General features: G+C 51.6%; 1 protein-coding gene across 5 annotated transcripts in view; it reads right to left on the reverse strand.

Annotated features, from left to right (window-relative positions):
- ARMC9 (armadillo repeat containing 9) overlaps positions 1-4,963 on the reverse strand; it is a 126,505-nt gene extending 121,542 nt beyond the window's left edge. For 3 of the 5 annotated variants that reach the window (XM_045559664.1, XM_045559665.1, XM_045559666.1), the window contains exon 1: positions 4,814-4,898. The gene's annotated coding sequence lies outside the window, so the exon portion shown is untranslated. The other 2 variants (XM_045559661.1, XM_045559662.1) reach the window with 2 other exon arrangements.
- Between the last annotated feature and the right edge of the window lie 15,365 nt (positions 4,964-20,328).

Below are 20,328 nucleotides of genomic sequence, written 5' to 3' on the forward strand. Positions count from 1 at the left end.
GTCACAATCCAAGTAGGGTAGGCGGCCTCTAGAAGCCAGAAAAAGGCAAATGAATGGATTCTCCCCTAGAGCATCCAGAATGATCAAGGCCTGTCGATACTTCAATTTGAGCCCAGTTAGACCCATTTCAGACTTCTGACCTCCAGAACTGTAAGATAATCAATTTATGTTGCTTTAAGTCACTAGGTTTATGGTAATTTGTTACAGCAGCACTGGGAAATACAACGGCTGAGGTTTCCCTGCCAGCTGTCCCCCAAGGTGTACCCACAGCAGCCCTTCCCTGTGTCCCAGCCCCAGGCTCTTGCCCTAGATTGGGATTGGTTGCCCATAGCTCCACAGGACCAAAGAGTCTGGCCGCTACTACTAACTATGCTGTTCACTGGCACCTGATCTGGGGTAAATCACTAAAACTCTGAGACTTTTTTCATCTATAAATAAAATAGAGAATTTATGAGGTCTCTTCCAATTCTAAGAATGTATGAGTCTGTAACCTTACATTTTTCTGCCAGTGCATTTGATATGAATTATTTGAACACACGAAGATTAAATTGAGTGGTTTTCCCCTATTTGTTCTCTGTCTCACTGTCATTGTCTGTGGCTTCATCTCTCTCCCAAGGGACTGAAGCCTGATCTCCTATCTCCTCTCTCTCCACTTCCATCCAAGCTCTATACTTTTAACAAGTAATCTTTCCCTTCCTGCCCGGGACCCTCCCGTGGTTCCACTGCCCTCCAGCTGAGGCCAAACTCCGCAGGCCCAACTCCTGAAGCCACACAGAATTTGGCCTCCTCACTCTCCCATTCGATCTGTAGACTTGGGCCTCCCTGGCTGTTCCGGTGGACACTGCAGACCCAAAGCACATGCCTGCCTCGAGGACTTCGCACTTGCTGTTCCCTCTGCCTCACTACCCTTCCTTCAGATACCCACACCTCATTCGGATCTCTACTTGACTATCACCTCCTCGGAGAGATTTGCCCTAACCACCCTTTCCAAGAGGTCAGCCTGTCACTTCCTATCACTTTCTGCCATTTTCTTGTTCTCAACAGAACTAACCACTACTTGACGGAAATATCCTTACACGAGCCAGGTGTGGTGGCTCACGCCTGTCATCCCAGCATTTTGAGAGGCTGAGGTGGAAGGATCACTTCAGCCCAGGAGTTCAAGACCAGCCTGGGCAACATTGTGAGACCACATCTCTACAAAATATTATTAAAAAATTAGCCAGGCATGGTGGTGCACACCTACTCGGGAGGCTGAGGCAGGAGGATCACTGGAACCCAGGAGTTCAAGGCTGCGGTGAGAAATGATCGGGCTACTGCACTCCAGCCTGGGTGACAGAGTGAGATTCTGTCTCAGAAAAACAACAGAAACCATCCTTTCCTGAATGTGCCTGCTGGCTGTCAGTCTGTCCCCACCCCAGGATGTGGATTCTACTAGGAGGACACGTGTTCCCTTGGCATCCCCAGCTCAGAAACACTGAAGGAGTGGAAATAATTTCAGATATGAAGGAAATAACACAAGGGAAGGGACAGAGCCTGGGGTTATCTTAGATAGGGTGGTTGGAGAAGGCCTCACTGGGGACATGACATTTGAGGAAAGATTGAGCACGTCCAGGACCCGAGGAAGAGGGCGCTGCTAGTGCAGAGCTACTAGAGGTGAGCGAGGCAGACGGTGGCGGGGAATGAGCGGGGCCAGGCCAGGCGGGCCTCACAGAGCTGGTAGGCTGCCTGGATGCGAGGCAGAGCGCAAAGGAAGCCCCGAGAGAGACGGCTGAGAAGGGGACTGACACGACCTGATGTTCACTTTTTAACGAGCACTGTGTCTGCCGTTTGGAGGGGACAGGGGGCAGCGCACAGCCCACGCTCACTGTGAGTGTGGTGTGCAGGAGCGAGGAGCCGCAAGGAGTGCTCCGAGTCCGACAGAAAAGGCAGAGGCGGCTCGACTTGCTGAGGGGTCGGATGTGGGATCCGATGCGTGAGGGGAAGATGTGAAGGAAGAAGCCTGGGGTGTGAGCAGCGGGGTGAGCAGTACACTGTTTGCTGAGGTGGGGAAACCTGGAGAGGGACGGACCACTGTAGAGGTCAAATAAGACCTGTTTGGGCTGCAAGTCTGAGATGCCTATTCGACACTCTGGTGGAGGTGCTGGAAGGGTCAGTGGACACCTGAGTCTGGAGTTTAAGGGAGAAGCAGGAGCCAGAGACAGAGGGATGGCAGAGAACATGGGTACTGGGCAAAGAAACGGACAGATTTAGTGACGAGAAGGGAAACAAGAAACAAGGTCATCAGCTGCCAGAAGCAGCATGGTGACAGTCCGAAGACAAAGGAAGCTGGGAACCAAATTGCTATGGCAACATGGCAGGGTTTCTAGTATTAGAGTCCATTTAAGATCTCTGGACTTGAATCTAAAATGGATCCAGTCTGCAGTTTTGCGGCTTTTCTGCAGCTACTGTCAGCTGTCTGAGTTAGGTTAACCGGCAGGGAGGTTTTTCTAGAAGAGAGGAGAAAGAGAAAACAAGTAGAGCAGTGATAGGACATGAAAACTATGCCAGGTTTAGGGAGGTGAAGGAGGCACAGGAGGGGGCTACAGGGCAGCGAAGAAGTGCTGGGCTCAGAGACCTGCTGGGGAGGCATATGGAAGCGAGCTCGCAGGATGGAAGGGAGTGGACAGCGTGGGAGGGATGCCTGAAGTCAAGATTTGGGAAATGACACAATAATAAAAAGCTCATGACCACAGGAGTAGGTGGATAAGGACAGAGGAAAGAGATGCCTGAAGTAGGGAGGGTGAAGAAACTGGAGTGACCAAGATGTGTAAACCCCCAAAAGCAAAGTAGAAGACGTGGAGAGGCAGACAGCAAGCCAGGTGCCAATGTCTCCAAGGGAAACTTAGAGACTCGCTCTGGGAGGTGGTTGCCTCGAGGTGGGCTGGCAAGAGGTACAGCCCCTGCCAGGTACTTCAAAAAAGCTGCGGGTTGGGAAGGAGGGGGTGGTGATCTGTAAGCAGCAATGAGGAGCAGGGAGGACACCTGCCCACCCACCACCTCCAGGCCTGCCAGAACATAAGGTGAGAGCAGAAAGGCGGCTGGTGGTTGAGGACGCACCTCTCTCCAGCCTTGCTCTGGACCTGCCCCCAGCCCCAGGCCTCTCCTTGTCCCCTTCCATTGTTTCCCACATTCGGCCCTGCCAGCAGTGAACTCCTGGCCATTCCCCCGTGCAATATCCATATGACACGCTGCTCCCCGAAGCTGAGCCCGAGGTTTGATGTGTGCCTCCCCACACCACACACGACTCACCACTCTAACCTAGGCCAGACTTGACTTTCTTCAAGAAGTCTTCCATGAACTACCCCTCTCCTCCCTCCCTATCACAGTAATTCTTTCTCCTCTGGGGTACCTCCGTACCCTACGCCGACTGCTGCTGCTATACTCACAACTCTGTTTCCAAAGAGAGAGTTGTATGTAAATTATGTATCCCCAGAACCTAGCAGAGTGCCTGGTAGGCAAGATAGGCGCTCAAGACATTTGATGAATAAATGAAGCCCAAGCTGAAGGAGCAGCATTTTAGAAGGCCCTGGAACAAGAAAACTTCCTTGGTTTTGAGAACTTGAGCTCCTTCCAGAATCAGGGCCTTTGCACATATTGTTCTCTCTGCCTGAAACACTTTCCCCCCTCTTTCTTCACCTGGTTAAGCCTTGTACTTAATAAATGTCACTTCCTTACAGACGTCCTCTATGACCAGTTTGAATAAGACTCTACTGTGATCAACTGTCAGTGAACATAAGCCACTGTTGGCTATTCTACTGCTCTGACATCGTTACAAATTAGTTTTCTCTAAACCTGTATGTCACAATAATTATCATTTATTGAGGGTTTATTGTATGCCAGGTAATGTACAAAACGCTTCACATCTAATCTTCATAGTAAACCTGAGGGATAAATACAATTTATATTCTCCTTTTACAGATGAGGCAAGTGAAGCTCAAGAAGGTTGACATGCTTCCACTAGCCACAACTGGTAAGTGACAAAGTAGGAATTTAAATCATGCTGATATTAACCACTACACAGTACTTCCCCAAAGCTTGGACCACCTGAATCAGAATTGCCTGGGATGCTTGTGCAAAAGAAAATTCCTGCCTCCACCCTGGTCTTACTGAACACGATGCCAGGCACCATGCCCAGAAATCTGCCTTTTAAACAAGCTCACTCCGTGGCTTTTACACACACTCAAGTTTGGCAACCACTGCTCTACTTTAGGCAGAAATCAGAGAAAACTTCTTCAACCACGCTTCGGGGTGGCAGTGGCAGCTTCTGAATTTCTATATAAGGGAGACTTACACGGCCTTCAGGCTGGTTGGACTGTGGGATTTGTAGGGAAGCCGAATTTGCACAGCAATCGTCCTGTTTTTCCTTAGATTAGGTGAAGTCTGTACTTAACCTGTGCGCCTGGGCAGGGGTGATGGCTGTTGGAGATTATCAGGGGTGATCTAAAAGCCCAGATCACCCGCTAGCGCGGCCACTCCCCAGCTGGATGACCTGGAGGACCCCCTCCAAGTCTGGCCCACTGCAGCAAAGATCAGGGACTACTTGCGGGAAGCAGATGGCCCTGTCCTTGGGACGTCCGGCAGCCGCCTCGGCCCTCGCGGGAGCAAGAGCCCTAGATCGCAGGCGAGAAGTGGAGGCATCCGGCAGCGGTGCCGGCGCATCAGGGTTTTCCTCGGGGCGACGGGTCGCAGAGCCCCGACCCTCCGGCCCCACCGCTGCTCCTCCCCGCCCCGGGACAGCGGGCTCGGGGACGGCCCGGCCGCGGGACGGGATTACCTCCAGCTCGGCCGCGGGCACCCGCGATCACCCCGCCGGGCCTCCACCTCTGCAGCCGTCACCCGGGCAACCGCTGCCGCCAGCCCGGCATCACGTGGGGCGGCGCAGCCAATCGCGCAGGGCGCGGCCTGCGCAGAGCAGCCTGGGAGGAAAGGCCCGCGGCCTCCCAGACTTCCTGGCGGCGGAAGTGGGAGGTCACCGTTGGGGTCCTAGGCTGCGGGTCTTGCGCTGCTCGGTCGTGTTGTCTGTCCTCCTCTCCGCGACTCCACATTCATTCATTCATTCCCACAAACGTTGCGCCAGGCGCTGTGCCCGGCTCTGGGAAGGAGCCAGACACAGAGCTCCTTGTCCTTTAGAGCAGCAGTCCGTAACCTTTTTGGCACAAGGGACCGTTTTCGTGAAAGACAATTTTTCCACGGAGGGGGCAAAAGGGATGGTTTCGGGATGATTCCAGCGCATTACATTTATTGTGCACTTTATTTCTATTATTATTACATTGTAATATATAATGAAGTAATTATACAGCTCATCATAGGTTGGGGACCCTTGCCTTAGAGAAAACAAAACAGGCAATGAGGTTACAGTACAGTGTGGTGTTCTTGGAAAAAGAAACAGGCGTGGGCTTTCCCATTTTACAGGAGAGACCTAGGGCCACCTTAGAACCAAAAATGACTCCCAACATCGGCATTAAAGCTCTGGGCACCAGGGTTCCAGCCCCACTGCAGCAGTTTTCAGGGATTTTAGAGAAACTTTTTTTTCCGTGAGAAATTTGAGGTTTTAAAGATGAAACAGTAGCACACATCCTCCCTCTCATTGCACCTGGAGCTTTTGAACTGAAGTTCACCAGCATGGAATGAGCACCTGCTAGTCGCTTAACATGGGATTGGAAGCTGGGGAGGTGGCCATAGATGCAGAAATTCTTCCCCGTGCCTGCCCTCCTCTTCAGGCGTTGAGGCTCTGTGATGGGAGGCTCCCTGGTTCCACCTCCATGCTTCTGAGAAGGTGGAGACTGCCAAGGCCAGAGACAGGGAAGAGGGCATGGAGAAGGTAGGTCAGCTTGTCTTTGATGAAGACCTAAGATGGGCTGTGACCGCCATCTCCCCAGCCCCTAGCCCTGCCAGTGCTCTCCTGAGGGCTGTGATTGTCTTCAAAGAAAGGCTGTATTTAGTAGAGAGTCCTACTTTCTTTCCAGGTAACATGGATTGAAATTAAGTCTTCTTGGCCCTAATAATATCAGTTAACATTTATTGTCAACACAACTGCGTGCCAGACAAAACAAAGGACATACAGTTAAATTTAAATATTAGGTAACTTTTTACTATAAGTAGATCCCAAATATTCCTTTATTTTATTGTGTATATAGGACACTATATTGGTTTTTTGTTTGTTTGTTTGTTTGTTTGAGACAGGGTCTCACTCTGCCACCCAGGCTAGAGTGCCGTGGCATCAGCCTAGCTCACAGCAACCTCAAACTCCTGGACTCAAGTGATCTTCCTGCCTCAGCCTCCCAAGTAGCTGGGACTACAGGCATGTGCCACCACACTCAGCTAATTTTTTCTATTTTTAGTAGAAATTGGGTCTTGCTCTTGCACAGGCTGGTTTTGAATTCCTGAGCTCAAGCGATCCTCCAACCTTAGCCTCCCAGAGTGCTAGGATTACAGGCGTGAGCCACCACACCCAGCCTGAAGTTCCAAGTTTCTAATCATGGCTTGGTCTTTCTGGTGACCAGCCTCCCATGCAGGAGCCCACCAAGAGTCACCTTCCTAGAAGAAAAGACGCTCCTATAACCCAGGAAATTCCAAAGAGATTAGGAGCTCTGTATCAGGAACCAGGGACAAAGACCAAATAGAACAAAAGATCCTCTCAGTACCCCTGTAGCTTAGGAGATTACAAGGATTTTAGGAGCTCTGTGTCAGGAACTGGGGACAGAGACCCAATGTATATATTTTTAAAATTATTTCCCAGTATCATATCAACGAAAAGTGGTCTCAACTATGGGATGATTTATTTTCTTATATTAAATCCAGAGGTAGCTTCTTCCCAGCAGCTCAAGTCACCAAGGTTCTGGGTTCGCTTTCTGAATTATATCATCTTTGCGACTGTGGGTGATACTGGAACAAATAGATATGGCTTGATACAGTAAATAAATATTCAAACTGCTATAATTCCTTAGTTATAATTTATTTTAAGACTCCTTCCAAATCCTGGAACATTTGTGCAGTGCATAATACAAATATTAAATTGGAAAAATCTCTTAGTCAAACTCGGTGTATTTAACCCATTTGACATGTCCTGGTGTGAATACAAAGAATGCTTTGTGACAACAGGCAAAACTGCTCAGGTCTGAAGCTCCATATGGGCAGTACCCAAGTTGGCTCTACTCTGTGTGTTCCACGAGTTCAGAGCAGTAAGTAAGCGCTGAACCAACTGCCTAAAGTTCCCGATTCTCAGAACTTGCCAAAGCATCCCACTTGCCCTAAATCTTGTTGTTTGACCACTCCAGTTTTCCCAAAGTGGGACAAACCCTGCCAGTGGGTCCAAGATGACTTTTTAAATTGTTTGTGAAAATTTCAAACATATGCAGAAATAGAGAATAGTTTAGTGAGTCCCCGTAAACCCATCGCTCAGATTCTATTATCAAAATATTTTTCCTCAACTTCAAATTAAATCCTTAGAATATGCAGCAGGCATATTGCCTGGCTGCTGTCTCTGTTGGAGGGCAAAGAGCTGAGGTCACAAGCAAAGAGAGAGACTTGAAAAAATCCCTCCCCTGAGTTGGATGAAAGGGTGATGCCACCTAAATTCAACATGATAAGCCTGATGCACCCAGACAAACCAGCAGCCAGCTAGAGTGGGCGCAGTTGCCTCATCTGGGAGCTCCTGCGGGGGGAGTTCAGACGGAAAGCATGTCTCGGAGCAAGCTCCGACGCCTGGGTCTAATCAGCGGGTTGGAGGAGGAACATAACTGAAATCCCAGGCATAAATCAAGAGATGAATTTCAAGACACTACTCAGGCAAAAAATATTTCCTTCCAAGAAAGTTGGTTTTTGTTCACTGCTCAAAACTGAAGATATGTGGGGCATTCAGATCCATCCATCTTCTCAGCCCAGAGTCCATGTGGAGGGGGTGGAACTGGGTCTTGGTGTCTCCCAGGGGCTGCTGCTCCTGCACCGCTCCCCAGGCTGTTTATACCACGAAGCTGGAGTGTTCTTGGAAGAAGAGCACACGGGCGGGAACATCCATCTCTCAAGGGGCAGCGAGCAGTAAAGCAGGCAACACTGAAAGCGGGGAGAGTGTGTGTCCTTCCTTGCCCTGTCCCAAGGCTGTGAGTCCCATGGCTGCCCCAGTAGTTCTGTGATCTGAAGTTGGCAAAAAGACCCAGGCCTCAAAATGGACTTCTGGAAGAGCAAACCTGGATTCCCAGATGGTTTCAAAGCAAGCACACTTCAAGAGATGGGTGGGGCTCTCATCAGTGATGTTCATAGACACAGACACTTGATTTTTAGTAAGGACTATATTTATTTCTAAGCAAGTTTAAAATGCACATTGCTGGGCATGGGATGTGAGCCCAGAGGGTGGTGTGTTGGTTTAAGCTGGAAGAAGAGATGCTAAAATGACCACAACTGGGTGGTTCCCTGGCAGGTTGACACACTTGGAGGACCCTGAGGACTGAATTCTGATCTTTTTCTTTGCCCAAAAAAATTCCTTTCTAAGGGGGGGCTGGTGAGTCATGCCTACAAATGATAAAATCTCAGTAAACAGGTTTTTTTTTTTTTTTTGAGACAGAGTCTTGCTCTGTTGCCCGGGCTAGAGTGCCGTGGTGTCAGCCTTGCTCACAGCAACCTCAAACTCCTGGGCTCAAGCAATCCTACTGCCTCAGCCTCCCCAGTAGCTGGGACTACAGGCATGCACCACCATGCCCAGCTAATTTTTTCTATATATATTTTTAGTTGTCCAGCTAATTTCTTTCTATTTTTAGTAGAGACGGGGTCTCGCTCTTGCTCAGGCTGGTCTCGAACTCCTGAGCTCAAATGATCCACCCGCCTTGGCCTCCCAGAGTGCTAGGATTACAGGCGTGAGTCACCGCGCCTGGCCAGTAAACAAGTTTTTATGATGTGGTTTACTTCCCAACCTGATTCCAGTATAGCATCACATGAAGGATAGAAGATCCTTATCTTAACTTAAGCATTCCTATCCTCTGATGCGTAGTCTTTGAACAAAGCCTAACTCTTTCAGCCAATTGTCAACTAAAGAATCCCTAAATCCACCTATGACTTATAAACCTGCACTTTGAGATGTCCCACCTTTCTGGGCCAAACCAATGTATGCCTTCCATGTATTGATTTATGACTTTATCCCTAATTCCTGTCTCCCTGAAATGTATAAAACCAAACTGTAACCCAGTCACAGCAAGCCCGCTTGCTCAAGGCTTCTTGGGTGTGGCTCTGGGCCATGATCCTCAAATCTGGCTCAGAATAAACCTCCTTAAATTATTTTACAGTTTGTCTTCTTTTCCACTGACAACCAGCAAGATATGGCACACTCAAAACATCTTTATTCCTATGGCTGTCCCTCTCTTTTGGATGAGAAGGTGCAGAAGGGAGGGATTACTGCAAGCCACAAAGCATTGCCTGGCCTCATAGCCTAAGCACTAGTCCTACTTGCCCCAAATTAACTTCACGTTATTATGATGATTGCTTTCACAGTGAGACCGGCATATAGAGAGGGTGAGTGTGTGTGTGTCTGTGAGAGAGAGAGGTAACTTGGCTAAGGAATTGTTGGTTAAGCTTAACGGTAAAAGGAGTAATTCATGATAATAGAAGGTGCGCACAGTAACCTTAAACCTCCCTGTTTGCCCTCCTCCCCGGCTATAATGAATATCCCATGAGCTCAGCTGAACTTGAAGTCCAGGGTAAGATGCAGAACCCCCTTCTGCCCCTGGGGTAATCCCTCTTGCTGCTGACAGACATTCGAAGCCAAAAGAGAAACCATGGGCCTGGTGAGGGGCGAATGTGGAATTTTGACCACTGGCTCTCAAAGTGTGGTCCCCTGCCTGGCTGCAGCAGGATCACGGAGAACTTGCTAGAAATGCAAATCCTCAGCCTGGCCCAGATCGACTGAATGAGAAACACGGGGTGGGCCCAGCTGTCCTGGGCAGGCGGAGGGAGGTGCCTTCCCCGGCCCTGCCAGCCGCCCAGGGATAAATCTCTCAGCGAGAGCAGCCGGCCGAGTGTCCGGGAAGCGCCGCCGACGCCGCCAGGCCCGGCCCCCACCCCCGGCCTGGCGCGGGGACCTACCCCGCACGCTCCCGGGCCTGGGTCGTCTCGGGCCTCCGAGCCAAGGAGAGGGCAGGGCCCGGAGGGATTTTCACCCACCGCCTTGACACTGGGGAGGGGGCCTCGCAGTGGCCTCGGCCTGGAAGGATGGCGGTCCGCTGCGGGTTCGCGTGGAGCTCAGGGAGCAGCCCCAGGCGCACCCCCACCTTCCCCGGCGGTCGCTTCCAGGAACCCGGACTCGGCTCTGCCAGCCCAGCGGTCAGAACGCGAGAGCGTCCCGGAAATGACACGCGCTCTGGAGCGGAGTGTCGCTCCCCACCCGGCGTCCCGGGCTCACTGTTTCCCTCCGTCACCGACCCCCTGGCCGCCCCCTCCCAGCAGCCCGGCTGGGGCGCCCCCCACCCCGCCTCCCTCGCTGGCAGCCGTCTTCCTCCCGCCCCAGCTCCTTGCAAAGGACAGACCAGGGCAGCACGTCTCACGTCTCCTTCACGAAGGGGCAGAAACCTGTCTCAAAACAGCTTAAGCCAAAAGGAACTTTCTTGGTTCCCACCACTGGGGAGGCAGAGGCGGAGCAGCCTGGCCCCGGCAGGGCTGGAAGCGGGGCGTCCTCCACCGCTGCCTTCTCTCTCCCCCCAGCCCTGCCTTCCGCCCTGCGGACTGGCACTGCCAGTCACTTCTCTCTGTGTGAGTCCACGGGGAGCCAGAGAGGACCCACTGAGGCCCTCCAGGGTCCTCCCTGGGGTCTGGGGCCTGGGAGAGTCTGGTTCCAGTCCTCACCCTGGTGTGGCCGCACCCTGTTCTTGACTTTCTAAACGCCTCTGCGTGTATAGGATAAAGCCTCCTTCCCTGCTTGTGCACAGACACGCTGACCACGTTGTTACAAGGCAGAGTCTGGACCCCCCAGGGCAAAGCCGGCCTCCCTCCCAGGCCTCCCTCCCAGGCCTCCCTGCCTGCCCAGGAGGTGGAGTTGGAGCCCCAAGGAGGAGAGGAGGACAAGCGATTGAATGTCCAGCTCTGTGGCCCCTCCTCCCTCCCTCTGTGAGTCAGGGGACTCTGTGAGCTTTGTTTTCCTCTGACCCCATGCCTGGACCAGGTCCTGGGAGAGGGTCACAGGATCCTGGGAGGAGCTGCTACAGTGGGCAGAGAAGAGGGAGAAGATACTGTGAGTTTGCAGGTTTCCTGGCTGGGCTGTGAGTTGTGAGACCCAAGGTGTGGCTGGAAAGGTAATGGGGTCCCCTGGTGTCAAAAGGAAGGAAATCTCTTTCTCCACATTTCCTCTTAGGAAGAGCATTGGATTCTTTTGGAAGAAATACTTAGGTCCTTTGGGGTGAGCTGGGAGGGGAGCAGGGTGAGGTCTCAGAATTGCCTTCCGAGGAGGCACCTGAGGCCCTTTTGCTTCTGAGCGCTGCGGTGGGTGAAGGTTGTGTGGTTGGGGGGCGGGACGGGTGCTGGGGCTGGCCTGGAGTGTCCTAGAATAGAAGGGGATTTGGAGTTGGGGGGAAGGGAGCCAGCAAGGTGGGGTGCTGCTCGGGGAAGGGATGAAGATGCTGGCTCCATTGCAGGGGACTTGGGGACCAGAAACGTCTAACAGAGGCAGGTTGTTTATTGTGGAATATGCCATATTGTGCCTCCATTTCCTTTCTCCTCTTTTTCCATGGTAAGAAAACCAGCCATTTTTAGCGAGGCACATACCACTAGGTGATGCAACTCTGGCCAAATGAAGGCAGGAATGGTGTTTCTGGGAAATGTTCATCAAGGGTAGGGTTGTGCCCTTTTAGCGTTCTTCTTCCTGGCTCCTTCCTGGTGGTGGCTGGAATACACATGTGCTGTTAGAGGCCCAGGGACCATTTTGGACCATGAGGTGACCTTGGGAAAGGAACCCACACGTGGCAGCTGCATTAGACTGCTGCGGCCCCAAAACAAGTTACCACCAACTGGGTGGCTGAAAACAACCGGAGTTTATTTTCTCCCAGTGCAGCCCAGAAGTCCAAAATCCAGATGGCAGCAGGGCTGGTTCCTTCTGGAGGCTCCGAGGGAGGGTCTGCTCCAGGCCTCTCTCTAGCCTCTGCTGGCTGCCAGCAGCCCTGGGTGTTCTTTGTAGCTGCGTTGCCCCACTTGCCGCCTCTGTCATCATGATCTTCCCTGTGACTGTGTCTCTAATGTGTCCTCTCTTTTTATAAGGACACCATTGGATTGAAGGCCTACCCTACTCCAGTGTGACTTCTTCTTAACTGGTTACATCCACAAGGATCCTGTTTCCAGATAAGGTCACATTCTGAGCTTTGGATGGAAATGTATTCTGGGGGCCACCATTCGGCCCAGTACAGGAGCACAGGATAGAGGGAGCGTGAGTCCCTGACACTGAGGTGGCCACTAACATAGCCACCTGCAGGGCCATCTATCCTTTTCTCGGCGGGGTGGGGGGGGAGTCTGGGGTGGGGACACTTGAAGGGCAGCTGAGTTCCCTTTATAGAAGGGCACAGGGTGAGAAACAGAGAGAGGGTGTCTGGGCTCCAGAGCCCGGAGGAGGACGGGCAGCTGCCCTCCACCCAGGCCAGCCGAGCGCTCGGATCTGGGAGATCTGGGTGGAGGAGTCGAGCACTCAGTGGGTGGGTCCTAAGGGTGGAGCTTGGAAGGGGATCCTGGGACCTGGGAGTGGCTCAAGGACAGAGACGGTGATGACAATGCTGGGGTCTCTTAGCTCTGTGTCTGCTGCCTGCCCCAACAAACATGGCCCCACGATGCTCTCTGTCTCCATGCACAGCCTGACTGCTGCACTTGACCTGCAACAGGTACCAGACCATCGTCCTGGGCCGGTTCTACTCCTGAGGGAGGGATGGAACCCATAGCCTGACCCTACTGTCCCGATGTCAAGGCAGGTGGTCCTAGAGGCAGTCCAGCAAGGACACAAGATCCCTGTCTCTCTGGTGGCCATGGGGCCAGGCTCAGGGCAGTATTCTCTGGGGGACCCGGCAGGGGACAGAGAGAGAAGGTGGCCCGGCTGACCACGGGGACCCAGGCTTGCTTTGACACAGCCTGGACCTGGGCTTCCACACATAGCAGGGCTGGGCAGGAAGGCACAGGATGACCTGGATGTCACCACCCTGCCCTGTGCCTCCATTTCCCCTTCAGCCTGCCCAAGAAGGTCCCTCCCTAGAGTAACAACCAAAATGCTGGGAACTAAACATTTTTAGTTCCAAAAACAACTGTGGAAGGAAAGGCAGGGCCAGCTTTTCCCAGCTCTCTCCCTGGAGCCAGCCTAGAAGTGCAGAAGAGGGGCTGGGGACTGGACAGTGGCCCTCACCCTCCAGACAGCTGGGGCACTGGTCTACCCACTGCTGTATCCCGGAGTCCCCGGGGACAGGTGTAGCCTCTAGGTGTTGCTCTGGAGCCCAAAGCCCCTTGCACATAAGCTGTCTGGGCTCTGGACGGCGAGGTCTCAGGCCAGGCCGGCTGTGGCCTCACAAACACCCGGGCAGGCCCTTCTCCATCTCTGCCAGAGCCACCAAACCCAGAACACAGGTCTGGGGAAGGAGCCAAAACAGGGGATGGATTTCCCTTCCCAGCCCCCAGAATGGCCCTGATCTGTCCTGACTCATATTTTCTAGAACCATCTGTCCCATGGAAATGTGAGTCCGCCTGTCTAGATGGAAGTAACAAGGGTTGTGGACAGGCAATTTTCCTTACTTACACTTCAAAGTCTGGCTCGCCTAGGATGGGACCTGGGCCTGCCTCCAACCGGGGGCTCCCCAGGGCAGGGGGTGCAGTGGAGCCCAAACCCCGCGTGGGGGCCCTCTCCTGGGACGCTGCCCTGCCCCCAGCCCTCCACAGCCTCCTGCCTCATCCGCTCTGGGAAGCCCTGCGAACCACCGGCAAGAGCACATTCATTTTCTCTGCCTGCTGGGCCCTCACACGGCCTGACAGGGTAGAGGCTGAGCAGCGCAGCAGCAGAGGCCAGGCCCAGGCCAGGCTGTGGGCAAGAGCCTCGGTGGGCTCCCGCTGAGAATGCCTGGCTGGCCTGGGCCGTGAGCCCCCACCTGCCGAGACCCCCCCTTTAATAACAGGCTTTGTAATAGCCTCTTTCCTATCCTAAAATGAAATTCCCAGATATTTATCCATGTGACTTTAAAATGATCATTATAACGCCCCGCAAAGAAAGAAGAAATAAAAGGAAAGCAATTTATTTCAAAAAATATGTGTATATCCTGTATAAGCGCTTAGGCCGACTATACAGGAGGCACGAAAGGAGGTCTGATGTGGTGGCCTCAGGCACAGCCGGGACGCAGGCTGGCGCAGGTGTGCAGTGGCGACTCCGCACGTGCGGTGTGGCCATCTTTGATGTGAGTTTCCCAGGTGATGAACAGTCCTTGGTAACGTTCTGGGCAAACCCCAGGTCAGTCTTACCCCAGCCGCCACTGCAGGACTCCAGCTTGGCCGGCTCCCTCCAGGAACACGGGCTCGGCGTCGGCGTGGAAACCAGATGCCCGACCATGTGAGGTGCGCCCAGGGGCCATTCAGACCACGTGGCCAGGCTAGCTAAAGGGAAGCCGTTCTGCTGCTAGCATGCTTTTGGCTTGTTCTGTCTGAAAAGTTTAGAATGAACCTGCTGCTTGCTCACGCAGCTGTCAGGCACAAGATTAGAAAATGACCTTGAGGAAAAAAGAAAATGATGTCTGGAACAGGCCAACCTGAGGTTGCCGATGACAAGATGCACCTGAGGACCTACTATTCGCTGACCTATTGTTTGCTGATAACCGTTGACCAAGTCCTGGTGACTTGCACAAAGCCTGCTTTCTGCTGTACCCGCTCTGCCCCTTCCCTTTAGAGGTGGCTCCGTGAGCAGAGAGAGAGGACGGTCTTGGAGCCCATGGTCCGCCGTCTCAGGCTGGGGACTTGCCTCTCACCTGCATTGGGTAACACTGGGGCAGTAGGCCCCCCAAACCCCTCCTCCAGGCTGTGGGGGTGGGGGGACGTGGAAATGAATCGATCCAAATCCAGCCCCAGGAGCTAACAACCCGGGGTGGGAAGAGTCAGGCCAAACAGAGGTAGCTACGTCCGCCTTGGCCACTCAGGGTGGAGAAGTCTCCAGCAGGACTCTCCCTTCTCTACGCCAAATCGTCATCATAGTGACTGGGTTTTGTTAATTTGGCAGAAAACTCCTCTCAAGTCCATGTCTTCTCGTGATCATTTCTGCCTCGTCCTTGGCTCAAGCCTCACCTCTCCAGTGGATGACAACTGTGGTGTCCTCCACCCGGCTCACCTCTTTCACGCCCCCCGCTGCATTCAGTGGCCCCATCTTTCTTCTAGTAACTCGCGCCCCCACCCCCGTTTAGTCTGCTTGGACTGCCACAACAGTACCACAGCCCCGCACACTGGGTGGCCTGAACAACAGATTTATCGTTTCACAGCTCTGGAGGCTGGAGGTCCAAGATCAAGGTGCCGGCAGGTTTGGTTTCTCCTGAGGCCTCTGTTCTGTGAAAGGGCTGTAAATGCAAAGCAGCCCCCAAATCCTCAAGGAGTCGGAGAAACTAAAGAAGGAGGCAGACGAACCCAGTTTGTCAGTATAGCATGATTTATTAGGGGGACTCATGGACAGAGGCGTGGTCTTGGGTAGCCGCAAGGCAGGTAGATCTCGTGCTCTGCAAGGAACGTGCAGGTGGCTGAGAGAACGCTGCTGGCGTCACAGTGCACCACCAACAAGGGCGGCTTTGGAGGAAAGGTGAAGCCTAGAGTGAATAGGTTTTCCTACATAAAGAGTAGCACATCAACTAGACATTCTGTAGGTATTCCTGGACTTGGGGTTAGTCAGGGCGATTAGCATTTAAAAATGAAGTTGCTCCTGTCCCCACAGCCTCTCTCCTTGGCTTGCAGGTGGCTACCTTCTCACTGTGTCCTCATGTAGTTGTCTCTTGGTCTATGTGTTGTCTGCGTCCTAATCTCCTCTTCTTAAGGACACTAAGAGATTGGATTAGGTTCCACACTAATGGCCTCATTTTTAAAATATTAATTACCTCTTTAAAGGCCCTACTTCCAAATAGAGTCACATTCTGAAGGTCCTGGGGATTAGGGCATCAGCTTCAACATATGAATTTTGTGGGGACACAATTCAGTCCATACCCCTGCCATGGCTCCTCTTGAAGTGCTCTTTTGGTATCAAGTGCCAGAAATTCAACTCCAAGTAGCTTGTGTTTTGTTAAGCAAAGAAGAGAAGCTGTTGCTCGTGAAACTTCACAGTCTGGAGGTAGAGGCACAACTCGACTCAGGGCTTGACAGATCCCATGTGGATCGTCCTTTTAGCTCAGCTTCCTCTGGGTTGGCGCCATATTCTGGTTCCACATGGTAGAAGAAGCAGCTTTAAGTGACATCAGCAATGGAAGAGAGAGAATGATTCCCAATAGCTGGAGTAGATGTCCCAGAATTGGGTCTTGCTAGCTATGATTGGCCGGGCATGGTCGCATGCTTGTCCCTGAACCAACCACTGTCACCTGGTGGATGAAATGTGCAGACTGGTATCTGGGCTGAGCTAGGAGGTGGCCAGTTTCCTTAAGAAGAAATAAAGGTTCAGATACCAGTTACCAGAAGGAATGCCAATGGTTTGTGGGCTGCAAACGTTGTAGAAGTTCACTATTGAATAAGTGAATGAGTGAAGTTCTTTGATCATCTCTAATGTGGTATTGAAGTATGAGCTAAGTCCAGCCTGCAGAATGAACGCCCCGCACTTAGGTTTGGTTGGTTGGCTTTGTCCTCCTGTGCAATCCTTCTGCACGTCCTTTTTCCTCGTCAGCGTCAGCCCCTCTGCCAGATGGGACTTTGTCTTGAACCAGTGGCTTGAGAATGCTGAGAGACTGAGCACAGATTATGTGTCCCTGTTCAGGGCTGGATTAAGACATTTAACAACTAAGCACTAAAAAGGTTGTGGTGCCTCCTACTCACCTCCCTTCTCATCCCCATTAAAAATAACAGTATCAGTGAGCCACAAAATAAATGTAAGAAAGTCTAACAACTTGTTCCTTTCTCCCATGAAGACTATGTCAATTACAAATATACGTTGATCAAATTCTTTTAAGAAAAATGAAGTTATTTTTTCCTAGGTTGGCTTTAGCGTGTGGTTTGCCTTCATGTGTGAAATCCAGCCCTGCTGTCCTTGTTTGACCCTTGAGCGTGGTCCTCTCGCCTTCCCCCTGCTGCCGGCGGAGGTGTTGCTGGAGTGACCGAACGAAGCTCCTCTTGGAGCACTTTAGAGAGGAGAGGCTGAGGCACCTGTGTCCAGGCCACCATGGGGCGGGCCTGAGGCCGGGAGGTTCCAGGGTGAGGACTGACTCCATGGCAGCCACTCATAGGCCCTGTTTGCTTGGGCCATTTGATGTGTATCAGTCTTCCTGGGTTGCCGCATGCTGCAAGGCGAGTCTCAGGCTGGGGCGCTTCCCAGGAGAACTGGTGCGTTGTGGCTGCCCGGCTCCATGGTATGCCAGGGACAGGCCTCCAGGAAAGAGAGTAAGAATCATCTCAAAAAATGGGCTGCTGCTGGAATTATACAACCAGAGTCCTTTTTGTGTAGTGCCATGTGTACTACAGAGAGAACTGTCCAACGGGCCATGGCAGGACTGCACTCCCCCCTGCTGACTGTGGGTCCATCCATTTTGTTTGTACTCTCCTTCGGGCAGTACAATCTATCTCTGGGGACGTCCACACTCTGTCGGTAGTGAGGTCCTGCAGTGCCCCCTGGAGACATCTGTCTCTCAGGGAGGGCTTTGCTGACGTCTGCTCTCATCCGTGCTGTGGAGGGGCCCCGTGGCCCTTTCTATTCCCGTATCCATACTCCACCTTGATGGTGAGGGGACTCAGGCCTTGTGGAAGCGGCTTAGCACAGGACAGTGTTTCTCACTCAGTGTGGTGGTCTCAGGACCATCTGTCGCAGAAGCATCCGAGTGCCTACTCGACTTTCTGCGTTCCTCAGTTGGGCTCCAAATCTGCTGAATCACTGCCATAGTGGTTAAGAAATAAGCAAAACCAAAAAGAAACAGGTTTTGTAGTTAGACCTGGGTTTGAATTCCAGTCCCATAACTTGCTATGTACCCATAACGTCTCTAAGCCTCACTTTCTTTATCTGTACTATTTATCTCACCATAGAATTGTGAAGCTTAAAGACAGTCACGTGAGTAAAGTGCTGAACACAGTGCCTAGCACACAGCGGTTAAATGCATTTTTGCCACTGTCATCCACCCATCTGTCAATACAGTAACTATTTACTAAGTGTCTACAGTGAGCCCTAGGAACACAGCAGTCATCAAAAACAAACTCTCTGGGCTGGGCACAGTTGTCCTCTGTAATCCTAGCAGTCTGGGAGGCTGAGGCAGGAGGATTGTTTGAGGCCAGGAGTTCGAGAACAGTCTGAGCAACATAGCAAGACCCTGATTCTACAAAAAGAAAAATCAGCTGGGTGTTGTAGTGTGTGCCTGTAGTCCCAGCTACTCGGGAGGCTGAGGCAGGAGGATTGCTTGAGCCCAGCAGTTTGATACTAGCGTGGGCAATAGGCCCTTCTCTACAAAAATGTTTTTAAAATTGGCCAAGCATGGTAGTGTACGCCTGTAGTCCCAACTACTTGGGAAGCTGAGGCAGGAAGATTGCTTGAGCCCAGGAGTTTGAGGTTGCTGTGAGCTGTGATGATGCCACTGCACTCCAGCTCATGCAACAGAGTAAGACCTTATTTCTAAAAAACAAACAAAAAACTCCTTATCCTCCTGAAGTTTATGTGATAATCAGGGGAGACCGACCATAAACAAATAAACACACAATATGCCAGGTGGTTGTAAGTGCCATGCAGAAAAATCAGTCAGGCTCAAGGGCACCACCAGACTCCTCAAAGTTAAAGCAGTTACTTAATCTGAAGGCATCATGTGTCAAACATGACAGGGACTTTGGGGGATACTTCGGGGTTTGCCTGTAAGGATTTTATTCATAGACAGGCTGGGAAACAAAAATCGCATTTACACAGGAATCCACAGGACAACTGATTGCCTTGCAAAGGATGTGTCATACATGCCTGAGAGCTGGCTTAGAGGAGAGATTACTGGGGACTGACAGTGAGGTGTAAGTGAATTTCCCCAGGAAGCTTCTAATCCAAAAAGAAAGAAAAGAATTTGCTTAGGGACACATTTCCCACCCTTGTTTTAGAGATAGTAGTTCATACTTACCATAAGCAAAAAGCTTGTAACCTCTGAAATTTTTGGGACGTGAATCAGAGCTTGTGAGAGAAGATGATGGCACAAGAGTCCGTGGCTGCTCAGACCAGGTCATGGGAACACGACTGGAGGGGAAACTCTTGATCTCTGTCCAACTCTTTGCCAAGTTCCAGCTCTGTGCAATGCCTGAGATCTATAACGGTAATTATCTCCCAGATACAATTTTATTATAAATAAATAACTCACTGATTTGGAAAACATCGAGTGCACGTAGCAAAGGAACTGCCCAGACTCCAGCAAGCAGATGGGAAATGCACATCACCAGTGGGCTCCGTCAGAGGTCAGAGTGGAGGGCAGCTGGCCCTAATGCTTGTGTCGCTAGCCCCTTCCTGAACAGGCACACTGGCTCAGGAGTATGGAGGAAGACGCAAACTTGGAGCAGAGTTTGGACATGGATATTTGTGGGTCTGCCGATCTTCGGAACAAACAATCCTGGAAAATTAAGAGGACAGAAACCAGCTTAATGGAAAGATGAACTGGAAATACAACTGTAAAAACGGTTTGTGATGCTGATTCAGTCACTTTAGTCTGAGCGTCCTCACCTTTACAATGAGGGGTTAGGCCAAATGGGATGAGGCCACACCATTCTGATTTAACCTAAAATTTAGTGAATGCCTACTTAAGTGCTAGGAAGGTTCTTTAACATGGATTACCTCTAGGCAATAGCATCTACCCCTTAGGGTGGTTGTGAGAAATGAGTAACAATATGAGTGATTCTTACCCTAGTGTCTAGCACGCAGCAAGTGTGATCATAACCATTTAGTCCCTGTAACAACCTCGAGGTGAACATAGAAGTGAGGACATCACTAAGGGGCAGGATCAGGATCTGAACCTAAGTCTGAGGCCACCTGCACGATCTTCCCATTATGTGGTTTGGCTTGGAAGGGCCCCTACAGCTTTAACTGTAAAGAATGAGAGGGCGGAAAAAACTTTGAACCCTAGAAACAGCAAAATGCACTTGCTAAGGAAGTGGAAGTGTTGTCTCATTTCTAATGCA

Source organism: Lemur catta, chromosome 8, assembly GCF_020740605.2.
Source record: "Lemur catta isolate mLemCat1 chromosome 8, mLemCat1.pri, whole genome shotgun sequence".
Lineage (NCBI taxonomy): Eukaryota > Metazoa > Chordata > Mammalia > Primates > Lemuridae > Lemur > Lemur catta.